Raw genomic sequence first — 22,925 nt, forward strand, 5'->3', positions numbered from 1 at the left:
AGGTTGTTTCCATAGCAAACCAAAGCCAAGGGGCTCACGGGTCAGTTGGCTGACCTGTTCACAACACAGGGCCACAACAGCTGAGAAGCCTGCTGGGGCAAGTTGGTAGCCCAGAATCTTCAAACCACTGTCAACCACTGCTGTTGATGGAGCAAGGTTTCGTAATAAAAGGGACTTGCTCGGACGCAATCCTCTCAAATAACGTGTAACACTATAATCAACCTTTTTTGTGAATATTAATATTGCATTACACACCTTATATTGTATCTAGGGGAAGCTTTTCTATGTGTATTACTAACAAGTAACCCGAGTGTCTTTATATGGCCGCCTAAAAACGCGGGAACTTCATTGCGCATGCGTCTACTGCATCTACGTAGTATGATGTATTCTATCGCTTGGTGGGAAAACTTTGCAGCTGCGCAATAGCTTTAAATATGGCCGCTTGAAACTCACACATTAACGCATATGCTACTGCTTGAAAAAAAACTCGTAAGTTCTACTAAACACTAATGCAAAAGATTTAAATAAGTAAATGGGGATAGAATAGAGATAAGTGGTATACAGTGAAATCATTTATTGTCACGTTCTAACATGTCTTTTTCTGACTTTATTATTAGTTCACGTTTGGGCCTCGGAGGGTAACTGAAAACCCCTACCCACTTGATGTTCACGCAGGCGCACAAGAACCTGCTGAAAACCCTGTGACAAGACCACTTGAAACCCAGCGAAGGCCACATTGGCCGAAGACGCCTGGGAACATAAACCCCTGAACCGGACGAAAGCAACAATTTTGAATAAATTGTATAAACTCGAATTGATCATAATGAGAAATGTGGGTGGGAATAAAGCTATGGGAAAGTAAATTAAGGGGCGGATACATAGAACAATAGTCCACAGTAAATTATTACTTTTAATATGGTGTGATGAACTCACCTCTTCGCCCTGACCAATCAGAATAAGGGAAAACACAGAAATTGCAATATTGGGGGGAGGTACATGAATATAGAATAGTATAATTGATGTAAGTTAGCTAGAGACTTTGTCAGACTTGTCAGATCCATTCATTCCGACTCGTCACCGACCCAACGCGTATGCTACTACAGACTCTGTCCGAGACGCTGTCTCAGACCCTGCTGCTGCCAGAAACTTTGCTCGAGAAACTGTGATACTGATCGCTAATCCAATCATCTAGAAGGGGATTTCGGAAGAGAGACACGCAGGGAGAGTAGTATCAGAGAGGGGTGCGGCGCTGGCGTTGCGCTTAGAAGAGGTCTCCTTCCCAGGTCTGAATCTGTCCAATCCTCTGTCCGCATCCTGTCCTGGCAGATCCTATCTAGCCTATCTTTAAAGAGTTGGTTTCCTCTATCACTACTAGGTAAAAATATTTCTGCGAAAACTGTCATTGTACCTGCTCTCTCTTTTTCCTTTTCAGGTACCGTCTTCATTGATCATTATTTAGACTATGTTTTGTTGACTACATTTTGCCTTTTGAAATGATGTGTTTAAGCTGTGATTGATTTGACTCACAAAATTATTAATTAAGATAAAGGTTTTCCAAACTTTCTGAGGTTGTGGTTATTTCAAGTATAAGATAAATGTCATTTTCTACCTTAAACTATCTCAGAAACCTGATTCATCAAGTAAGGAAACATTAAAGAAATAAAATTGGTAAGACTTGGTAAAGGTGAAATTAGAATTTCAGGTAAAACTAAAAAAATTGATATCAGTGGGGTTTGCTAGCTCATTTGTGTGAATGGTTTGGGCCCAGGTGAGTATTTAGGTATGAGTGTGATTAACCCAAGCTGGTGATCCACGCTCTATCACCGTGCAGCACCAGAGACCAGGGCCCGATGCTCAAAGTTGCACCAGAGGTCGCTGAGCGAGAGAAAGTCGTTGTAGTGCAGCTTGATCACCCAGAAGCCGAGTTATCGCCCAGGGAAACATTTGGCTGTCACTGCGCTACTGGGCGACTGGACTTCTACCAGTACCGAGAGGACTTTGATGGACCTCAACCCTGTGACCAGGACTGCCTTACCCAGTTTGTGGACAGAGGAGTAGCCGCAGGAAGACCCCCGCCCCCCACTGACCGCATTGCATCCACAGCATCCTTGAGTATCTTCAGTATCCTTCATTTGTTACACAGGGCCACTTCCAAATAAAACCAATACAACAGATAAAGGTACCTGTAACTGACTGAAGACTGCTACACCTGCTGAGGTAACTGTTTCTGAGGACCTTGCTGGTCCCCATGACTGGCTCCCTTCTGCAGTTGGTCACCTAAAGTGACTCCAAGTGACTCCATTACAACTAGTTCAACCTTTGTTGAATTTGCCAGTGCTTGTTCATGGTTGAGTAAAATACTTTGATTTGCTATACCTTGTGAATTCTATATCTTCGGAACTCTCCAGTGGATCTTTTTCATTGTGGTGTCTAAAAATACAGAAAAATACAGTCTATTTTTAGGTGGAGCCTGGAGTCAGTGCGCAATCGCTGCTCTGCGATATCTGATGTATCTACATTAGGGCTTTAAGCAAGCCCATCGCTTGCTATTGGTTCTTTGTTGTGTCCATTCTGAAATGCTGGCTTTCTGTTAGTCCATTGGTTTCCATTGTCCTGCCTTTGAGTGCTTGGTTGAGGCCTGGGCAATTTCATTTATTGTCAGCAGCGGTCCGTGGAGGGAGTTTGGTGGGGCAGAGAGGCGGGGCGGGGGAGGGGCAGGGTGGGGAAATGTAAACACCGGAATATGGATGAACGGAGGTAAGTACACATTTAAATAAATAAAACCAATTTCGTTGCGTGCGCTGCATCGCATTTTTTACATTTCCCCACCCTGCCCCTCCCCCGCCCGCCTCTCTGCCCCACCAAACTCCCTCCACGGACCGCTGCTGCTTATTGTTTGTTTTGTTTGGCCATCCAAAGTTCACTGTTCCTACTGGCCCAGCGCCAGATGGCCCCTTCTTGGAATGAGGCGTCAGCCAACGCCCCACCTCCCACCGCTGGCTGCTTCACAACAACAACAACCATCAGCCCTGGTTACCATCACTTGTTTCATGGCGCTCGGTTCACAGCAGCGCTATAGTGCTGCTCCCACTGGCGGCCGGGCCGCCCACGCTGTGGGGGCTATGATGTAAATGTTGGCCGCCGGCAAATATTCATTAATTTCTGAGGCCTGCTAGTTAGAAAACTAGCTCAAGGGAGAGAGTGAGTGTAGTAGGGTCATCAGTCAAGTGAGTGCGGTTAACTGCAGCAACCAGCAAGGACTCTGAGGATAGCCGGCACCAGGGCAGGCAGCAGGACCCCACCCAGGCAGATTGCTGCTGTCACGATTTCAGTTTTAAAATCTACTTCTTGGGTCGCTGCATGTATGTGTCTGACCGCACTCACAAAACACCCGGGATCCGTGGGACTGTGCCAGTGTTTTAAAAACAAAAAGAACAATTGATGGACAGAATGCAGAACAATGTCACACATTCACCCCAGTACAGAGATCTGGGCCTAAATCCATTGTTTTTTTGTCACTATGCCATTCCAGTTTGGACCCAGCCATATGCAAATCAGTCTTGACTCTGCGCCCAATGGGAACAGTTCAGCCCGAACTGCCAGGCCAGGTCTTCCCTGGACTGGAAACAAGCTTCCTAGGACCAGTTTCGAACTTTCAGCCCTCATCAGCCAGGATAGCTTGACTCAAGTGGTTGATGAGGGGTGAAACCCCGAAACCGGTCCTAGGATGCTTGTTTCCGGGCTGCCTGTCATATCTACTGAGGTGTTTTGGAAATAAGAAATCCTTCTATTCAAATCTGTGCCCATAACTACTCACTTGCCTCCTGCATCACTCTTTTACTATATGAGGGCCCACTGAGTAGCCATTCATTTGCTTGGAGTGTGCCCTTCCCTGGATTCTGGCAGCAATGGTCCTTGATGTAGGCGAAGTTCTTGTGGTTTGTGTTTACTCTCAACCCTTGCTGTTACTGAGGGCGTCTCCACGGTTCTTTTTTTACCTTTTCAGCTGTACCTTTAAGAACCGTTTTTAGCATGGGTAGGTGGTGTACTATCGGGACATCTTCCCCTTCTATACCCACTTGTACTCTTTATTAGATCCCACCCCTTGTATGGCAAAGTGGTATGTAGTGATAGTGTCAGTAAAAGATGTCTTGACTGGATAGTGTTCTTATTACTCTTCGCTATAGGAATCCATCATGTATGTGATGTATTCATCGTCCAGTTTTGTGTGCATCTTCATAGAGTGCTCTTCTAATGCACAGATGCAAATAGGGCTAGTATCCTCAGGAATTTCTTTTTCCTTTTATTTTGGCTTAGACAACTTGGATATTTTGTAAGATCTTAACTCAAGTGCTGTCATGTCTTTTAGGATAGCCCTGGCATGTATGCCCCCTTTTTACATACATCGTCCCATCCACACGACAATAACGGTTCTGAACAGGTGACCTTTTACTTAGTAGCTTGCTCCTGTCTCTTCGACACCAGGCTCTTAGTATTCTATCATAATCCCTGTAACAGACGCACATAAACATGTCCTCAGGCACTACATAATTATTCTGTATAAATGTCACCACTTTTTCATCCTTGGCCAACAGCCCGCTGTGCATGATCACATTGTTTGGAAAAACATTTGTGATTGTTTTCAAAATATTTATGATTGTTTTCAAAACATATTGATTCTAGAAGAAACCCTGGAGTGACTACTCTAGTATACAAGACCCTGATTATCCCCTGCAAATTAGAGGAGAATTCCTTCCACGCTGACACGGGGTCTTGCATGCTGAATCTTCGACACGCAGCGGTTTAACATCCCTGCAGGGTGTCATCCTCAAAGCAGAAGCAGAGACAGGGTCCTTCATTATCTACCATCAGGTGAGGGGGATGTTTCTTCCCTAAGGGATTCTTGGCTACGTATATACATATACATATCTATACTCATATACATGCTACACATACAGATCTAGGCTAGGTACATTTAGGCAAATTACTTAGGGCGCGCAATTTTAGGAATATGCAAGTGCTACTGTTTTATCTGAACTGTATATGTTCATCTTCCTAGCACTATGGTAGAAATGTATCTACTGTTTACTATAATGGTAATTGCGATTTTGTTTGTCTGCTTTGGTCTCCTAAAGGTCGCAGCAAATAAGTTTTACACAAGACTGACACTGGACCAATAAATACTTATTGAAACGTTCTAATTACCATCCTGTGTATTTTCTGAGAATAAACAAGCATGAATGACTGAGCGAAATGTACTGTACTATTTTCCACGATCCCTGAGGAATCAGGGTTGTCATGTTTAGTGGTTGCCAGAAACTACCTACACCACTTTAAGATACAGGGGAGGGGGTGGTAGTGGCACTGTAGAACTAGCTAGCTGGTCTAATGGCTGACATATCCTGTGGGGGTGTCCAGAAGCGATTTGAACACCAAGCCCTCATTTTAGGTAATCCAAAACACGCAGGTCCTGGGGATTCCTAGGAACTACATGACAGTGCACTTGGCTCCTGAAGTTAATTTACCTTTAGCTTGCCTTGTGAGGCTGTGTGTGCGGTCCAGGTGCTGATGTATCACCTCGCCCCCTCTTGCTGCTCTTAAGGATATCTTAAGGATTCTGGGGGCCCTGGGTCAAACATATTTACGGGGCCCCTGTTCGGAACAGCTTTAAATTTATGATCTAGTTTCAGTTTTTTGACCAGGTCACTGGCAGTCACATTTTTCCAAATTCCTAATGTGTTTACATCTAACATTCAGGAACAGAGTGAATATTGTAACACAGCAGCAGCTCACTGATATTGCTGCAGATAATCTCTCATATGTAAGATACTGTTTTGATTTTAAAAAAAAGCATTTTCTATGTATGTTGCATGAAACATAAACACATGTTTCTGCAAAATCTCTGTAATAGATCGGCACACAGCCTTCACGCGGAGTGGTGTCCCTTTTTCTTGCCACAAGCCGGTTTTCATTTGCAGCGCGCGTAAGGTCTGCAAAGCACAGGACCTTACACTGGCGAAGAGGACAGAGCCGGAACCACGCTCCTGTGCCCCACCGTGCCTGCAGTACAACGCACGGCCCTGTCAGCCCGACACGCTCCACAAGGGAGTTAAAGCGCCACCCACGCCTCCACAACCCAGTAGGGGCAGCGTCAGATGCCGGTGCTGCGTCACCACCGGAGTGAACCCAGCAACTACCAGTAAGGCGAAATCACTCGTGGTTGACCCGCAGCGCGAGGCACGCGCTTGACCGCCCATGCTGCTACATAATGCTACGCCCACGCGGGTGAAGAAAGCCCACAGACACGTGGCGTGCTAGGATGTTTGCGGGCAAAAGGCCACAGGCACGTGGCAGGTGAAGCATTCACAAAGGGGGTGTGCCTGCATAGCCCAGCAAAGCAGCAGCCGTCAACCCCGCAGAACAAGCACACAGGGGGCACGGCTCAGACCCTGCAGACCCCACACCATACAGTGCCAGGACACGGCCCCAAGACACAATGGGGTACAACCCCGAAGAGAACCTGGTCCCAGTCCGGATCGCCACACAGCATGCTCCCACAAGTGTGTTACCTCCGTTCAGCGATGCGGCTGACCTCACCAAGGGGTCCCCAAGGTGGAAGACGTGGCTCAGACGTCTTGAGAATTACTTCATAGCCATCAGGGAAACCGATGGGGCAGTAAAGTGGTCACTCCTGCTCCACTATGCAGGGGAAGAAGTCTACTTGCTTTTTAAACATCTCCCGAACACAGGTGCCCCAACTGACTACGACCCGGCAGTGGCAGCACTCAACGCGCATTTTGACCCCCAACTGAACCCCGATTGCGAGCGGCTCCAATTGCGACAAGCCAGGCAAAGAGAAGGCAAATCCATTGATGCCTTTCACGCGAGATTGAGGGAAGTAGCAAGCACACACCTGGTTGATGACAGTGTGGTGGAAGAAATCAGAGCTCAGCTCATCCAAGGAATACGCAGTAAGGTGCTACGCAGACTTATACTACGAAAGCCAAACTTACCCCTAAATGACATACTAGTCATGGCTAGGACACACGACCTGTCAGCGGCCCGAGCAGACGAGATGGACTTGGCACTGATGCGCACAACCGAACAGAGTGCAACCACCAAAACGGAGCGAGCCGATGCCATCAAGACACGAGACAGGGGAAGCAGGCCAAGGCACCGCCTGCCCAGAGGCCAGTGCGGATACTGCGGGCATGAGGAACAACCCCCCCCCAGGCATGCCCTGCCCATGAAAAGATATGCACCAATTGTGGTATCCCAAATCACTTCGCACCCGTATTCAGAAGCAAGACCCCCGCATAAGGACGGCAGAGTAGCAAAGCCAATTCGGAAACTTGTGCGACAACTGTCAAGCGTTTCCCTCGTATCCTCCCAAGGGGGAAGAAAGAATGAGCGGGCTGCCTACCAAGCAGAAGACTCATCCAAGGAGGACAAGGAAGGGTACACATACTTAGTCTCCTTCACAGGCGCTCAAGAAACGAAGAAGGCCACAGCCTACGTGCACAGTGAGAATCGCTGGGTTCGAAGTAAGCGCAGTGATTGACACTGGCGCATCAGTCAACATCATGGGGATTCAGCAGTATAATTGATTAAGGCCCAAACCGGAGCTCAAACCTTCTAAAACAAAGATGTTTGCATACGGCAGTGATTCATCCATGCAACTCCGAGGCAAGATGACCATGCCATTACGGTCAGAAGACAACTAAATCACCACCGACATCCATGTCATCAACCAAGAGGCCGACACCCTACTAAGCAGCCACGATGCAGAAGATCTAAGGGTTAGTGACATTCGCAAGAAGCGTGCAGGTGAACCAGACCAAGGAAATGTTAAGTCAATTCGCGGGCTTGTTCAAAGTTCTAGGATGGATCAAGAAGGCCCCAATCAAGCTGCACATTGACCCGTCTGTCGCCCAAACAGCACTACGCCACAGACGGATCCCTTTCCACCTCAGACTACATGTGGAACAAGAACTACAAAAGCTGGAAGACTAAGGGGTCATTGAGAAAGTTTCCGGACCCACACCATGGGTGTGCCCCATGGTGATTGCCGAAAAACCCGACAGCCAGGGAAAATCAGGCTGTGTATTGATATGTGCCTCCCTAACAAGGCCATCCGGCGCGAATGCCACATCACGCCAACGATGGACGACATCCTGGCTGACCTCTACTGGTCCCGCTGGTTTTCCAAATTGGACCTAAATGCAGGCTATCATCAGCTGGTCCAGGTGAAGGAAAGTCGTTACATCACCACGTTCATTACCCACCTAGAGCTGAGAAGATACAAACGCCTATACTTCGGAATATCATCAGCAAGCGAGGTGTTCCAAGACGCTGTGAGGGAGATCTTAACAGGTCTGCCAGGAGTACTGAACGTGAGTGATGATATCCTCATCCACTCAGGAACCGTGGACGAGCATTAAAAACACCTGAGAGCTACGCTGAAGCGGCTCCAAGAACATGGTGTCACCCTACATAGAGAAAAATGCCTGTTTTTCCAAAAGCAGATCGAGTTTTTTGGATACATGTTCAACCAAGAGGGAATCCAAGTGGACCAGCTGAAATCCCAAGCAATTAGAGACGCACCAGCCCCCGACCATGTCGGAGGTATGAAGCTTCATTGGGATGGCCACGTACTGTGACCGGTTCATCCCCGATCCGGCCACCATCGCTGAGCCATTCCGGAACCTCACTCAAGCAGATGCCATGTGGAAGTGGGGGACCTTGAAAGAAGCGGCGTTCTAAATGATCAAGAACACCCTCCTCGACCACACCACGTTGGTGTACTTTGACCCTGCCAAACAGACGGAGATACTGGTCGACGCCAGCCCCGTAGGCCTCGGGGCAGTCCTCACTCAGGAACAGGAGCCAGGAAGATGGGCGGCCCTAGCCTACGCCACGCACTGAGAGGCGCAATGCGCAGATTGAGAGAGAGGCCCTAGCCATCCGGTGGGTGTGCCGCCATTTTCACTTATATGTCTGCGGCCAACCATTTAAGGTCATCACGGACCACCAGCCTCTAGTGCCATTGTTCAAGGGGACGGCACCACATCCACCCCCGAGGATTGAGCGATGGGCCATAGGACTCCAACAATATGCCAAGAATCCCGCCGTTTTCCTCTTGAGACACCCAGCCCCACAAGACGAACAAGGAGAAGAGTCAGACGTGGAGGCACTGGAAGCACACCTAAACATGATCTCCACCATCACATGCCCAAAAGCACTAACGCAAGAAGACATTGCTGCTGCAGCGGAGGGAGACCCCGTGATCACCAAAGTCTGCACCGCTGTCCAAGGTGAACACTGGCACCACTTCTTGCAGTCTGCCAACAGCTGGGCAGGTCCCGAGAAGGAGTGCCTAATGAAGATGTGGAGGATACGGAACGAGTTAAGTGTGATCCAAGGGGGAATTCTACTAAGAGGGTCCCGAGTCATCATCCTGGCAGCCCTACAACACCAGGCAACATAGTTGGCCCACGGAGGACATCAGGGGATCGAAACAATGAAAGCCCGGATGCGGGAAAAGGTCTGGTTCCCAGGTCTGGAGGCCGGAGTGAAAGAAGCTGTGAAAAAGTGCCCAACCTGCCAGCTGACGAGCGCCTTAGAGAGACCAGCACCCATCCAGATGGAAGAACATGGGAAGGCCCGTGGGAGAAGGTGAGCCTCGACTTTTGGAGCTTTCCCGATGGCCGGACGACCATAGCCATGATCGACAGCTACTCCAAATATCCCCTCGTAGAGGTTGTCAGGTCCACCGCTTTCTCCGGGGTTGCCACAGTGCTTGAAAAGATCTTTGCAATGTTCGGATATCCGGAGGAAATCAAAAGTGACAATGGACCCCTATTCCAGGGCAATGAGTTCCGGGAGTTCATGCAGCATCATGGAATACGACATCCCCGCATCACCCACAGGCCAACGGGGAAATTGAAAGGTTTATGAGGACTCTCAACACAGCCCTCCGAATTGCCATGGCCGAGAACACAGACCCTGAGCGGCACCTGCAGCAGATCCTCCGAGAGTACAGAAGCACCCCCCTACCGCACCATGCGCCAAACACCACGGGCACTTATGTTCAATGGAATCCACCACAACACTCTCCCTACCTGCCCTGGGTGGGCCCCACCACCCTACAGTAAGGAAGACGCCCTCAGGCGAAGAGAAAAACAGAACCTTGCCGCCAGCCGGACAAGAAGAGCGACACTCCGGAAGGTGCAAAGAGGGGACACCATCACGATGAAAGACAGGAAACCCGGAGGAATTTTTTTTACCCAGTACGAACCAGGTCACTGGTCAGTAGTCGGTGTCAAGGGAACCATGATAACTGCCAAGAAAGGAGGGGAAGAAGTGACACGGAACATCTCATGGTTCAAGAAGGTGTCGGCACTCTTTATCCGGTAAAGAAGCAGACAGTATCCCGGAGGTGTGGGAGAACAGCGGAGCAGAGCATGTGGAATCCCACGGGAGCCCGCCGGCACAACTACCGCCTGCAACACCTAGTGAAGTGATGACGGGAAGAACCCCGGAAGCATCGTCAACATCCAGAGCACTTGAGTCCCCATCCACTGCCGGAGGTTGTCACCTATGGTATGAACTGAGAAAGAAACCAAAGGCCGAGCTCCCGCCTGAAGGACTTTGCATGCCAAGTAAGGGGCTGGGGGGCTCCAGCAAAAGAGAAAAGGACTAAGTTGGGATGGGATGGAATGAGTCAGTGGTCCAGCTGATGGTCCCGGCTGATGCTGGATATGTTGCACCCACGCTCTCACGCCAGCGTGCGGAGCACGGCTAATAAAAGGTGGCGTGACCGCACGTGGTCAGTTGGCACCCAGCCTTCACAAGGAGTGGTGTCCCTTTTGTTGCCGCGAGTCTGTTTTCATTTGCAGCGCGCGCAAGGTCCGCAAACCACCAGACCTTACACTTCTGATCAGATGAGGATTTTGGAGCCTGAGGATATAAGCAGTGCTTTAAATGGGCCGGTACTCACCGATACTGTGTACCAGCACTTCTTAAATGTATCACTCTGAGTACCGGCACTTCTCCACTGCCCAGGAGAGTTCCGGGACTCATGAAAAGTAAGGCTCAATGGCTGAGACTGCTAATGAGCAGGAGTGGAACGTGTCTTGTAGCCAAGGCGCCGCTTCTGTATCCCCGATCTGAGCCCCAGCTGAGCTATTCAGCAGGGCTCATTTGAATTTTGTCCTGGTGCTCACCATCACGCGGTGCTTGACAGAGCAGGGTCCATTCAGGCCCTGTGCTGTCAACCACATTCACACTATCCTCTGCATTTGCGAAAACACATGAATCATGGCAGTCCCCTGGCAGTGGCAATTAAAAAAAGAATATAACATGGCTTTTAACATACTGGAGGATTTTTTGTGTCTGCTTATGTTTGTGTGTTTGCTTGCATTTGTATGCCTGTTTTTTGCAAGAAAAAGGGGAGAGAGAGAATCAAGACACTCTCAGGAGGTATTTTAAAGAAAATGGGTGGCACTTGTTGTGTACATGTCTGCTCAGTGACAAAGGTTCATAAATAACGTAGTAGGGAGGGTTGGTGGGTGAGTGAGTGAGTGGATGGATGAGTGAGCAAGGGTGGATGTATAGATGGATGCATGTATGGATGGATGAGTGAATGGATGGATGGGTGAAGAGGGTGGATGATTGGATAAAAGGGTGGATGATGGGTGGATATGTGAAAGATTGGATGGATGAATGAAAGGGAGGGAGGATGGATTAAAGGGTGGATAATGGATGAGTGAAAGGAGGGATTGAGTGAAAGGGTGAATGGAATGAAAGGGTGGATGGTATAAAGGAGTGAAAGGGTTGAAGGATAGATGGGCAAAAGGATTGATGGATGAATGAAAGGGAGGATAAAGAGATGGATAAGTGAAAGGATGAATGGATATGTTTAAAGAGGGACGGATGGATGGATATGTTTGAATATGAAGGGTGGACAGACGGAATGGTGAAAAACTGAATAATGGATGAAAAACTGAATAGACAACAGAATATAAATGGTAAATGGTGGACATCAGCAGGTAAATGGTAGGATGAAAGGATGAATGGATAGATGATGGAAGAGACCATAGATATCTTCTTGGGAGGGTCATGATGATTTGCTTCATTTGCTTGGTGCCATAAGAGCTTTGTGTCGAAGTGGGGGTATTTTCAGTTTCTTCCTACTCACATGCTCAAAAAATATATAGTATTGTGCCAAACAACAGCAATTAACAGTATGGCATTAAGAAGGTGCAACTATTGCAAAAAAAATGAAATGTTAACATATTATCGCATTTCTCTTTCATTTTGTGTAATGAGTTAACCTGCTTTGTTTATATAAACACATTTATCATGTGTTTTGGTGTGTGCTGCAACTATTTTAGAAGTCGTTAAGTATCATCATGTCTTTCCCTTACACTCACTACACCTCTAGCTCATTTTAATGAGTACCTGCACTTATTTTTTCCCATTTAAAGCACTGGATAGAAGTGTACACTTAGTCCTGCGTCATCAGCATGGGTGGCAGCCAGACAGAATAAGATCTAAGCAGCTGCATCAGAAGGCACAGGCAGGTGTTAAACAGCAGAAAGGGCGGTTCCACGTTGCGCTCCGCGCGAGATGGTAGGTGACGTGGCAAGGCACCAGGCTGACTGGGCTCCCTAAAAAGACACACACCTGTCCACAGATCCTAACTCCGCAGGTCGGGTCATAGGATCACGTGGTCCACGGCGTCACACGCAGCTGAAAGAACTTGGAGGAACAGGGCAACCTGACCCTGGTCAACCTTACTCCAAGTGCCAGCGCCATTGTGAGGCCCACTGATGAACTGCTTTCTCCAATTGGAGCTGGCACGGGCCGTTTTCATGACCGTTGTTGCTTCGAGGGCTTTAGTCTTTATATTTTAGTTCCTTTTTCTTTATATTCACTTCAGTATTGCGCCTTCAGTGAATCGTCTGGCGCGTGTCAGTCTGTCTGGCTTCTGCTGGGCCTTGAGGTGGCGGCGGCCTGGGCAGTGGGGAGAGGCGCCGATAACGAGGCTGGGCGCGGTGTGTGCTGGCAGGCGAGCAGGTGAGCAGCCAGGGTCGGGCCCTTACGTCCTCTTTAGATCTTGTTTAGCTCTCTATAGTGGGCTTTGACATTGGTTGGTTTCCTTTTTAATCTCATTTCTTTGTATCTTATTCAATGGCATTTTCTTCTCGTCTTCTATTTGTCGCTCCCTTGTAGCATAGATATTTTACACCGTTTCTGATTGAAACACTGTTCCGCTGCTTACCAACATATTTTTTTATTTTCTTATTGCATCAAGGAGAGGCCATTTGTTTTTTCTTCTCTCCTCCGTGCGTGCTTTTTTTGTTTTACATTTTTGCGCCCCTGTCTAATGTGTGGTGCTCTGCACCCTCCTGAATCTTCCCTTGATTTTCTTCATCCTTATCAGTTCCTCTGTTGCTCTGCCACCCTGCCCTGCTCTTCTGTTGCTCTGCCACCCCCTCTCTGCTGCTCCATTCTTTTTTGCCCTCTCGGGTCCTCATGATTGGTTCCCGTGTGCATTGCTTAACCACCACTTCCTCTGTTGGCCTCCCAGCCCAAACCACTCTTCTGTTGCCTTTCACCCCCCCCCCCCCACCAGGATCCTCCATTGTTCTGCCCCACTCCTGACCCGTCGCCTTTAATTCCCGACCTCCTTGCCATCCCACCCCTCCTCTTCCCACTTTTTTTTGATTTTCTTATTATTTTATATGGCTCAGGCAGCTATGTACTGCTTATGGGCCGCTCGAGCCTTTATTCTTACACATCAGCATATCCATTTAAAAAAAAAATCAATTTAATCTTTGAAAATGGCGTCAGTCATCGTGGGACGGTATGTTAAACTTAAAAAAAAGCCATCTTGGAATGTTGTTTCTTTCAGTGTCCTACTGCCCTTAATCCATCTTGGAATTTTTTATTTTTTAGAGGACAAAACATTCCAAGCTGGCCTTTGGTGCGACAGCTTAAGATATGGCAGCCATTTTGAACATTATTTAATGTTATATCTTCATTACGTTTTTCAAACACGCATTGGCAAAGCCAATAACTGCCTTCACATTTTAAAGGCATGGCTATTGGCTTTGCCAATGCTTGTCAATCATTATTTTCACTTGTCCTTTAAAGCAGGGGTTGATTCACACCAAGTTTCTTTTGGCCCAGAAGGGTCCTGGGGTTGACATCAGGAGCATGTTGAAGTGGAGGCCTGGTGCAACATTGAGGGTTCAGACATGACTTGCCCACTACTTTCTGTTTTCTCCCTACTCACGATGGCAGTAGCTCACCAGTTCAGGTCTATCTGTTCTTTTGGCAGCTGGGTACTTTGTTAGGGGGGTTGAATGTTGTCAGCTGAGCTGTTAAACATCTAGCAGCACATTATGGTAAGTCATTAAATGGAACTAGGGGCGTGGCTGGCAGGGCCAAGATGGCGGACACTTTCTAGCGAGGCTCCGCACGTCAATCCCATTATCCAGCGCCAATCCTGGTTACTAACAGCCATTGTGTGCCCCTCCCTGTGCCATCTGCTTCACCAGATCGCTTGGAGCAAATAACGCCTCTCCTCGAGCAAACAGGCAGACTGGGGCGGGTATTGTATTGTATTGTATTAACATTTATAAAGCGCAAATACTGCGACCCTACGGGTATCCAGGCGCTCTGACAAAACGGGGTCACTTATGCCGAGAAGGGGAGAGGTCAGGGATCATCAGGCTGCTGGAAAGAGCCAGGTCTTAAGGCTCTTTCTGAATGCCATCAGCGAATCTATCTGTCTAAGCCCCTGTGGGAGCTCATTCCACATTCGGGCTCCAGCCACACTAAAAGCCCTCCCGCCCAACCTTGAGCGTGTAAACCTAGGTTGCATCAGCAGGCTAGCAGTAGAAGATCGTAGCTGCCTTGTGGGGGAATAGCGTGTGAATCTTTCTTGGAGTGGGACCGGGCCCTTCCCATAGGTTGCTTTATGGATTAAGCAAAGGGACTTAAAGAAAACCCTCTCTCTGACTGGCAGCCAGTGGAGGTCACGCAGCGCCTGAGTGGAGGAAGAGTCGTACTTGCGATTTAACGCCAGCTTCGCCGCAGCTGACTGAACCCGCTGTAGCCCCTGCAGAATGTATTGGGGGGCTCCAAGATACAAGGAGTTACAGTAGTCTAATCTGCTTAGCACCGTGCTCCTCACCACCGTACTTCGAGAGTCTTCGGGCAACAGTGGAAGAATTCGGCGCAAGAGCCGTAGTAGTCCAAAGCATATGCTGGCTGTCTTATTAGCCTGCGAATCCAACTGGAGATTGCTGTCAAATAGAAAACCGAGATTCCGTACCCTGCTAACTGGGACCAGTGGAGCCTCATCCGGAACGAGCCTGAGGTCCACTGGTAGATGTTGGATCTGCCTTGTCGGCGCATAGTACACCAGCTCGGTTTTATCTCCATTGAACTGCAGGCTATTTCTCTGTAACCAGTCGATGGTCAGCCTCATGCAACTATGAAATTGCTCAAGGGGAACTGCCTGTTTTCCTTCCAGTGAGAAGACCAATTGTGTATTGTCGGTATAGTTAATTAGCTCCACCCCGAACGCCTTGATGATTGGAAGGAGTGGCTGTAGATATATGATGAATAAGATGGGGCTGATGCTAGAGCCCTGCGGTACTCCAAAGGCCACTGGAGTTTTTTCTGAGGAGAAAGGTCCCAGAGTCACCATTTGGTGTCTTTCCGCCAAATAAGAGCGGAGCCACTGTAGTGCCCGGCCCTTCACCCCAAACTCCTCCAGACGCTCCAGCAAGATTGTATGACTCACTGTGTCGAATGCGGCTGACAAATCCAGGAGCACCAAGACTGCGGTGCTCCCGTTGTCAGCCCGCATTCGCATGTTATCCAGCATAGTGACCAGGGCTGACTCCGTTCCGTGACCGGAACGGAAGCCAAACTGGTCCTTGTCCAGCAGATGGTTTTCCGCTAGGTAGTCCGAGAGGGATCTACTTACAACCTTTTCTAAGATTTTAATAGGAAAAGGGAGGAGGGAGATAGGCCGGAAGTTAGCTGGAATAGTTGGATCCAGAGTTGGTTTTTTGATAAGGGGGGAGACCACTGCCTGTTTCCAGCTCTCTGGAACCAGACCCACTTCCAGAGACTGGTTGCAGATCTGGCGCAGCCATGGGAGGGTCAGGTGACCATAGTGCTTCCATGCCCTATGGGGCAGGGGGTCAAGAGGTGAGCCAGAAGAGATACTGTGAGCTGTTGTGGCAAACGACACGTCCGTAAAAGAGGGGAAGGTGGCCAAGGAGCAGTGGCGGCTCAGTCTCTCATTGGCCAACCCCTTATCAGACTCCTGGTCGGTTACGACATTGTCCTTAAAAGGATCAATTATCTTAGCCACTTTATCTTTGAAGTGGTTAACAATCTCATCACACAACTTTTGTGATGCTACTGCCTTGTTCTCGAGGCAGTGCGGGGCCGAAATGGACCTTACAATTTTGAACAGTTCCTTAGCCCCATTTGAGGCTTGCACTATAGAGTCAGCATAAAAGTTAGCTTTCCGCTCCATAATGAGCTGCTTATATCTGCTCTGTGCTGATTTTAGCGTCAACTTGTCCGTGTCCAAGTATCCCTTCCTCCATTTCCTTTCAGCCCGTCTGCAGAGCTGTCTTTGCGCTCTCAGGTTTTCATCGTACCAGGGAGCAGATGGTTTATCCCTAATTCTTATCTGTTTCATCGGGACTAGGTGCGGCGCAGAAGGCCTGCCTGTGGCCTATACCCGCGTGGTGTCCTGATGGCGTGGTGCGACGGTGAGCCCTGCTGTCAGCGCAGCATGCTGCTACTTTGTGGGACCCCGCTGGGTGCTGCCCGATTGCTGCTAAATCCCGTTAGCCAGGGTCGGATTGGTATCGCGGGCATGCTGGAAATGGCTGAAGGGCCGGTAGCCGAGTTCTAGCTGCGGGATGCTTTTTTGGGCAGCCTGGGGCTGTCTGTGCTGTTAGAATGCAGTCAGCGACCCAGTGGGTGCCTGAGTGGCATTTGTAGAGGCAGATGTGAGGAGGTATCAGTCCCTTTCTCTCACCGGGCCAGCCCATTAATGTATGCTGATTGAGCAGGGGCAGGGTGCGGAAGTGGTAAATCCGCCGAGTGTTGAATTTTGCACCCTGGGCCAAGTGAAGTGTGTGGAAGGGAGCTACTGATATGGAGCAGACGGGGGCACAGTGCTGTGTCCTACAATACCGCACCATTGCTGCGGTGAATACTGCAGCATACCTATGGGCCCACAAATCTTTCAGACACACCATGGGGCGAATACACTTGGCCAATCAGAACACACCTGCACACTACACAATAGCTCCTAGCGCATTGGATGGACATCTCTCGCGACCTGCTACCCTAGGTCTTTCAGAGGCAATTGAAAGCAAATTTGGCACTCTCTTTGTGGCCATAGAAAACTCCAGGACCTCCCTGGAGTCCAGGATAGATAGTGTTGTCACAGACCTGACGTTGCTATATGCAAACCATCACAAACTTGCGGATGTCAACTCGGCGGAACGGATTATAAAAGAACTGCAACCCACAACCAAAAGAATGGAATCCTTCTTGAAGGCATGTGTACACTGGAGCAGAAAGCTGAAGATGCTGAGGGGAGGATCAATATCCGCATAGTAGGAATGCCGAAGGAAATGGAGGGGTAGGAATGCTGGAGGAAATAGAGGGCCGAGGTGCAGTTACATATATATAGAGGGCTGGCAGTGTGACCTACTGCCTCCACATGCTCTGTCCCAATATTTCAACATTGAACATGCAAATCTGATTCCGGCACGCAACCCCAACCTGGTGCCTATCTGAGACTTATGGTATTTAGGGTGCTCCATTTTCCACGACAGAGACTCTATTTTACGAGAAGCCAGGAAGCTCACCGAGATATCAATAGGAAGCTCGCATGTTGTTTGTTCACAATTACACAGTTGCAGTCCACCCGAGTACATTCACCGCTGTAAAATGAGGACTCTGTGAATTACCCTGAAATATGCGTTCTCTTTCTGGCAAGGCTTTGTGTGGTTGCAGATAGTTTCACACTTTTCTTTGACTCTTTAGAGAAAACCTGGTGCTGGCTGGAGTCCTATGGTCCTCACACTACTGGCCTGTCACAACCTGGCACTCACGCGAGCTGGACCGCCATCGCAGGCAGCACACAAAGACGTGGCAAACTTCGGCCTTTAAGGCTGTACCAGACTTAGAACAGAGGATTACAGAGTACTACCAAGCACTAGAGCATGTGGCTGCAGTTGTTGAGTTATCGCAGCACTCAAAACCTGACACGGAATCGCTACACTCTTCCAGTGACAATAATTCTACCACCACCAGGCCCTCAAAGCTAGACTTGGTTCCTCCTCCAGATGTGACGCTGCAAACATCAGATGACATCATTTGACGCTATCATTATACTTAGCCTTTACTCACCTTTGCTGTCTACTGACACTTATAATACCTGATGTAATCCCATCAAATCTTTGTGGGCAATGATAAGTTTGCTCACTTCATGATCGATATGCTCTCCAATATTAAGAATGCAGGCCTACACCGTCTCGGCAGACTACGCTACCAAGTGGTAAAATTGATACGCTGTTAACTGATACAGATTGTGTATCTGAGGGGTTTACACAACACACACTCAACTCTTCTTCCCCCCCTCCTGTATAACCACACTTGTTAGTGGACACATGAATTTTAGGTCCTGGTTTGGGCAGACACTCGGTTGGTGCTATGCTCTTCTGGTATTCAAGGTTTTTCTTTATATTGATAAGTTCTGTTGTTTAAGGTTGCACTCTGTATTTGGCCCTATTGCAACCACACATCGCTACAGACATGGAAGAGGGGGGGGGGTCTCTGTCTCTAACGACATTGGTGTTTTAGGAGGGTAATACAAGGGTGTGTTTTAGCTCCACTACTTCTCATTTTGTATAATAATAATTTACATCCATTTTAAATGACCCTTATGCAGGATGCCCCAAGAATTAAAGGTCACAGAAAAGGCTCTAAGAGGCAACATAAACATGCATAAGAGTACACAGCACAGATGCCAAGCACAAGCAATTTGGAGCAAGAGGAGGTCTTTGATTTTCTGATCCTTTATTTCAGACGTTAAGATGCAAAACAAGTAATGCCAAATGAGTACAGCCAACGCGTTTCACCTGTTGCGGGCTTCTTCAGGGCATCCAAAAAAGGGGGAATTACTCCTATGGACGATTGGGTCCTATTTTCATAACAGTTACAGGAGCAAAAATGTACATCTCACTGTATATTTTAGGAGAAGTCCTTAATGTAAACCAATCCAGTTGGGAACAAAGTTTGTCAGTTAATTTTTCATTTGATGAAGAACGTCGCACAAAGTAATATTGCAAGCATTAAAATTTTCAAGTGGAGAGCCTGTCCTGGCTGTTATATGGCCTAAACAGCATTAGAGAATGTGGAACCGTCCCCCACATCTCAGAATGTACCCATGGCGCCTGTAGTATGTTTGGTCATGCTGGTGCCCCTGGGTTCCCTCCTCTTGCGTTGATCCTCTCGGACAACACCATTCCATTGAGGGGCTCTCATTATGTATTTTTATTTCAACCCCCTCGGGGTCCCAGACCCACCTCTGTAACCACCCCTATTGCCATCTGATACCGACTACCGCAGTCCAGTTGGCCCGCTATTCCCATGAGTTTCTTCACCGCCTTAGTTGTGAAACCTTTTTGTTTCAGTCCCCCCATCATGGAGCCCGAGCCATGCCATTCCGAGCTGGCACATCCAGGATGACATGCTCCAGACGTGCACCAGAAGTGCTACCTCCGACACCACAGCTGGATCCTTCTTTACTGCAGCACACATGCTGTCTCCATCACCGCTCCGGACTCACGGAGGGCAGGTCGGTCGCACTCCACGCACAAACAGACAGTAAGTCTACGCTTCTTTACGAGCCTCTGTGTCACTTTGTTTAATCAGCGTGTGCCTTTCTCTTCTTGGCTCAATACTTTACTTGCTTGTAGCTACGCGACCGTAATCCAGCACGCTCTCCCTTTGCTGTTTTTTCTAGGATTTGGTCGCAACGCCACTGCGCGACTCGTGACTCCGGAGTTGTTTGACTCCCTGTACCTTCTGATTTTGGTAACTGCCTCCAGATTTATGAGCCCCCGAAAATCACTCACATTTGAGTTTTTTTATTCTGGACACTGAGCCTTGTGTTTTGGTCTTCACTGCGGGATATGGGGGACTTTTGTTTTGTTCTGCTTAGACCACAGTCCCGGTCTCCATCCTTGGACTTCACATACTACAGGAGGGTCGTTATGAGGGGTACAACAGAATGGGCTCGGCCTGCTACATAATAGAGGACATCACGATGACACTTGTATAGTGTTTGTAAATGCGTATTACATCTCACTTATGAGTGTCTTGATATTTTTTCAAGTAGGAGTGAATAGAGCATCTAAGCCATAATGTCTTTTTCATATTTCACAGAACACGCACCATGATTATTAAATGACTGGAGGGCTGTAATTGGTACCACCTTTTTACCACCCATCACCGACTAGGGATGGTGTAGAGCATGGATACTCACAAACTTTCTCTCGGGGCCGAATTTACAGTGTGGTTTGTGGCCGAGGGCTGCACCAGTGGGGGGCGGAGGTAGTGGGGGCGGGGCTAGAGGGGGGAAAAAAATCACTACCGTTTCAAAACATTACTAGACAATGCTGTATTTCCAAAGCAGATGTAACTACAAGGAGCACATTTTTATAATATTTTTTTATTATCAGACAATAGCAATCTTAAGTGGGATTGCATGGCAATTTGCAGTTACCAGACATTCAGCACATTGCCATTGCAGCACAGGCTTCAGAGTCCAAAAAATAGGTACGTTAAAGACAAACACTATGAACTTATTTTACATTTCATGTCACCAATTAGTTTTCTGTAATCTGGTACCAAGTCTGAACCGGCAAGCCTTAAGAGCTGATCCAGCTGTATGTCTGTAAGCTTATTTCTGAGTTTGCTCTTTAACAGTCCCATTGTGGAAAATTAACATTCGCAAGCATATGTTGACCCAAACATACAAATTACCTTTTGGGCCACTGTAAAAAGAAGATGAAACTTGTCAAAAGCCACAATTTTCTAGAACTCATCTGGTGCTTGCCCCCAAAAAAGATGCTTTGAAGGCTGAATTGTGCTGCATGTCAATCAGCTCTATTTCTGCTTGAGCCCTTTCCATGCCAATAAGGGTAACAACGTCAAGATTTCGTGCACTCACCATCCACGGGTTTTCAACCAGCCTGAACAGAGGGGTGAGGGCTCTGAATTGAGAAAATTGGCGTTCGATCTCCCCAAAAACTTCTTCAAGACATTCACCAAGGCCTAGCTTTGTCTGAATTTCTTGTGCATCTGGAAACCTCTGCATTACAACCAACAGTTTTGGGAAGTGGGTGAAGTCACTATCATCCAGTTGTTCTTTGAATAGCACAAGCTTACTTTCAAAAGCATAAATACCATTCATCAAGGAGCACACAAGCTGTTGTTTACCTTGCAGGGTCAAATTGAGAGCAATAAAATGCGTAAAGATCTGAAAGAAAATGGAGCATATTAAGCCATTTCACATCCGTTAGTTCTGGGAATGATTGACCTCTACTGTTCACAAAGAGTTCAATTTCAGGAAGCAATGCGATGAACCGCTCCAGCTTGAGCCCTTTCCATGCCAATAAGGGTAACAACGTCAAGATTTCGTGCACTCACCATCCACGGGTTTTCAACCAGCCTGAACAGAGGGGTGAGGGCTCTGAATTGAGAAAATTGGCGTTCGATCTCCCCAAAAACTTCTTCAAGACATTCACCAAGGCCTAGCTTTGTCTGAATTTCTTGTGCATCTGGAAACCTCTGCATTACAACCAACAGTTTTGGGAAGTGGGTGAAGTCACTATCATCCAGTTGTTCTTTGAATAGCACAAGCTTACTTTCAAAAGCATAAATACCATTCATCAAGGAGCACACAAGCTGTTGTTTACCTTGCAGGGTCAAATTGAGAGCAATAAAATGCGTAAAGATCTGAAAGAAAATGGAGCATATTAAGCCATTTCACATCCGTTAGTTCTGGGAATGATTGACCTCTACTGTTCACAAAGAGTTCAATTTCAGGAAGCAATGCGATGAACCGCTCCAGAACCTTCCCTTTGCTTAGCCAACGCACGTTAGTGTGCATCATGAGGTCTGTATATTCCGCTGCAGATTCCTGCAGCATTGCTTTAAAAAGTCTATGGTTCAGAGCTTTGGCACGGTTAAAATTAACAATTTTCACTGCAACCTTTAGGACATTATTCAGTCCTCCATGCTTTAATTTTGTACACAATACTTCTTGGTGAATAATTTGAATTTGAATTTAAAAGCATTTATTAAGCGCACTTATACCATGCGGTTTCATGGCGCTTTAAGTGATGCAGTAGCAGTCGGTGGTAGAAGGCTAGACATTGTAGGCTTGCTCGAATAACAAGGTTTTAAGATCCTTCCGAAATAGTATGTAGGAAGGAGAGGTACGGAGAGCGGCAGGAAGAGAATTCCAAAAGAGCGGGGCGAGAACAGCGAACTTCGCTCCGCCAGATTTCTGTTTCTTGTAACGAGGAATGGTCAGGAGAGCCATGTGGGCAGAGCGGAGTTCGCGGCCTGGAAGATACGATTTTATGGCAGAGCGTATAAACTCGGGGGCTGTTCCCGATCTAGCCTGGAAGGTGAGGCAGCCGAGTTTAAAAAGGGCACGCTCTCTCACCGGGAGCCAATGCAAAGCTTTAAGCAGGGGAGTGGCTCGGTGGTATTTGGGTAAGCCATGAATCAGACGAGCCGCTTGGTTCTGTATCAACTGCAAGCGCTGGATCGCATAGGCAGGGGCTCCATTGTAG

This window comes from Triturus cristatus, chromosome 5_2 (assembly GCF_964204655.1).
Source record: "Triturus cristatus chromosome 5_2, aTriCri1.1, whole genome shotgun sequence".
NCBI lineage: Eukaryota > Metazoa > Chordata > Amphibia > Caudata > Salamandridae > Triturus > Triturus cristatus.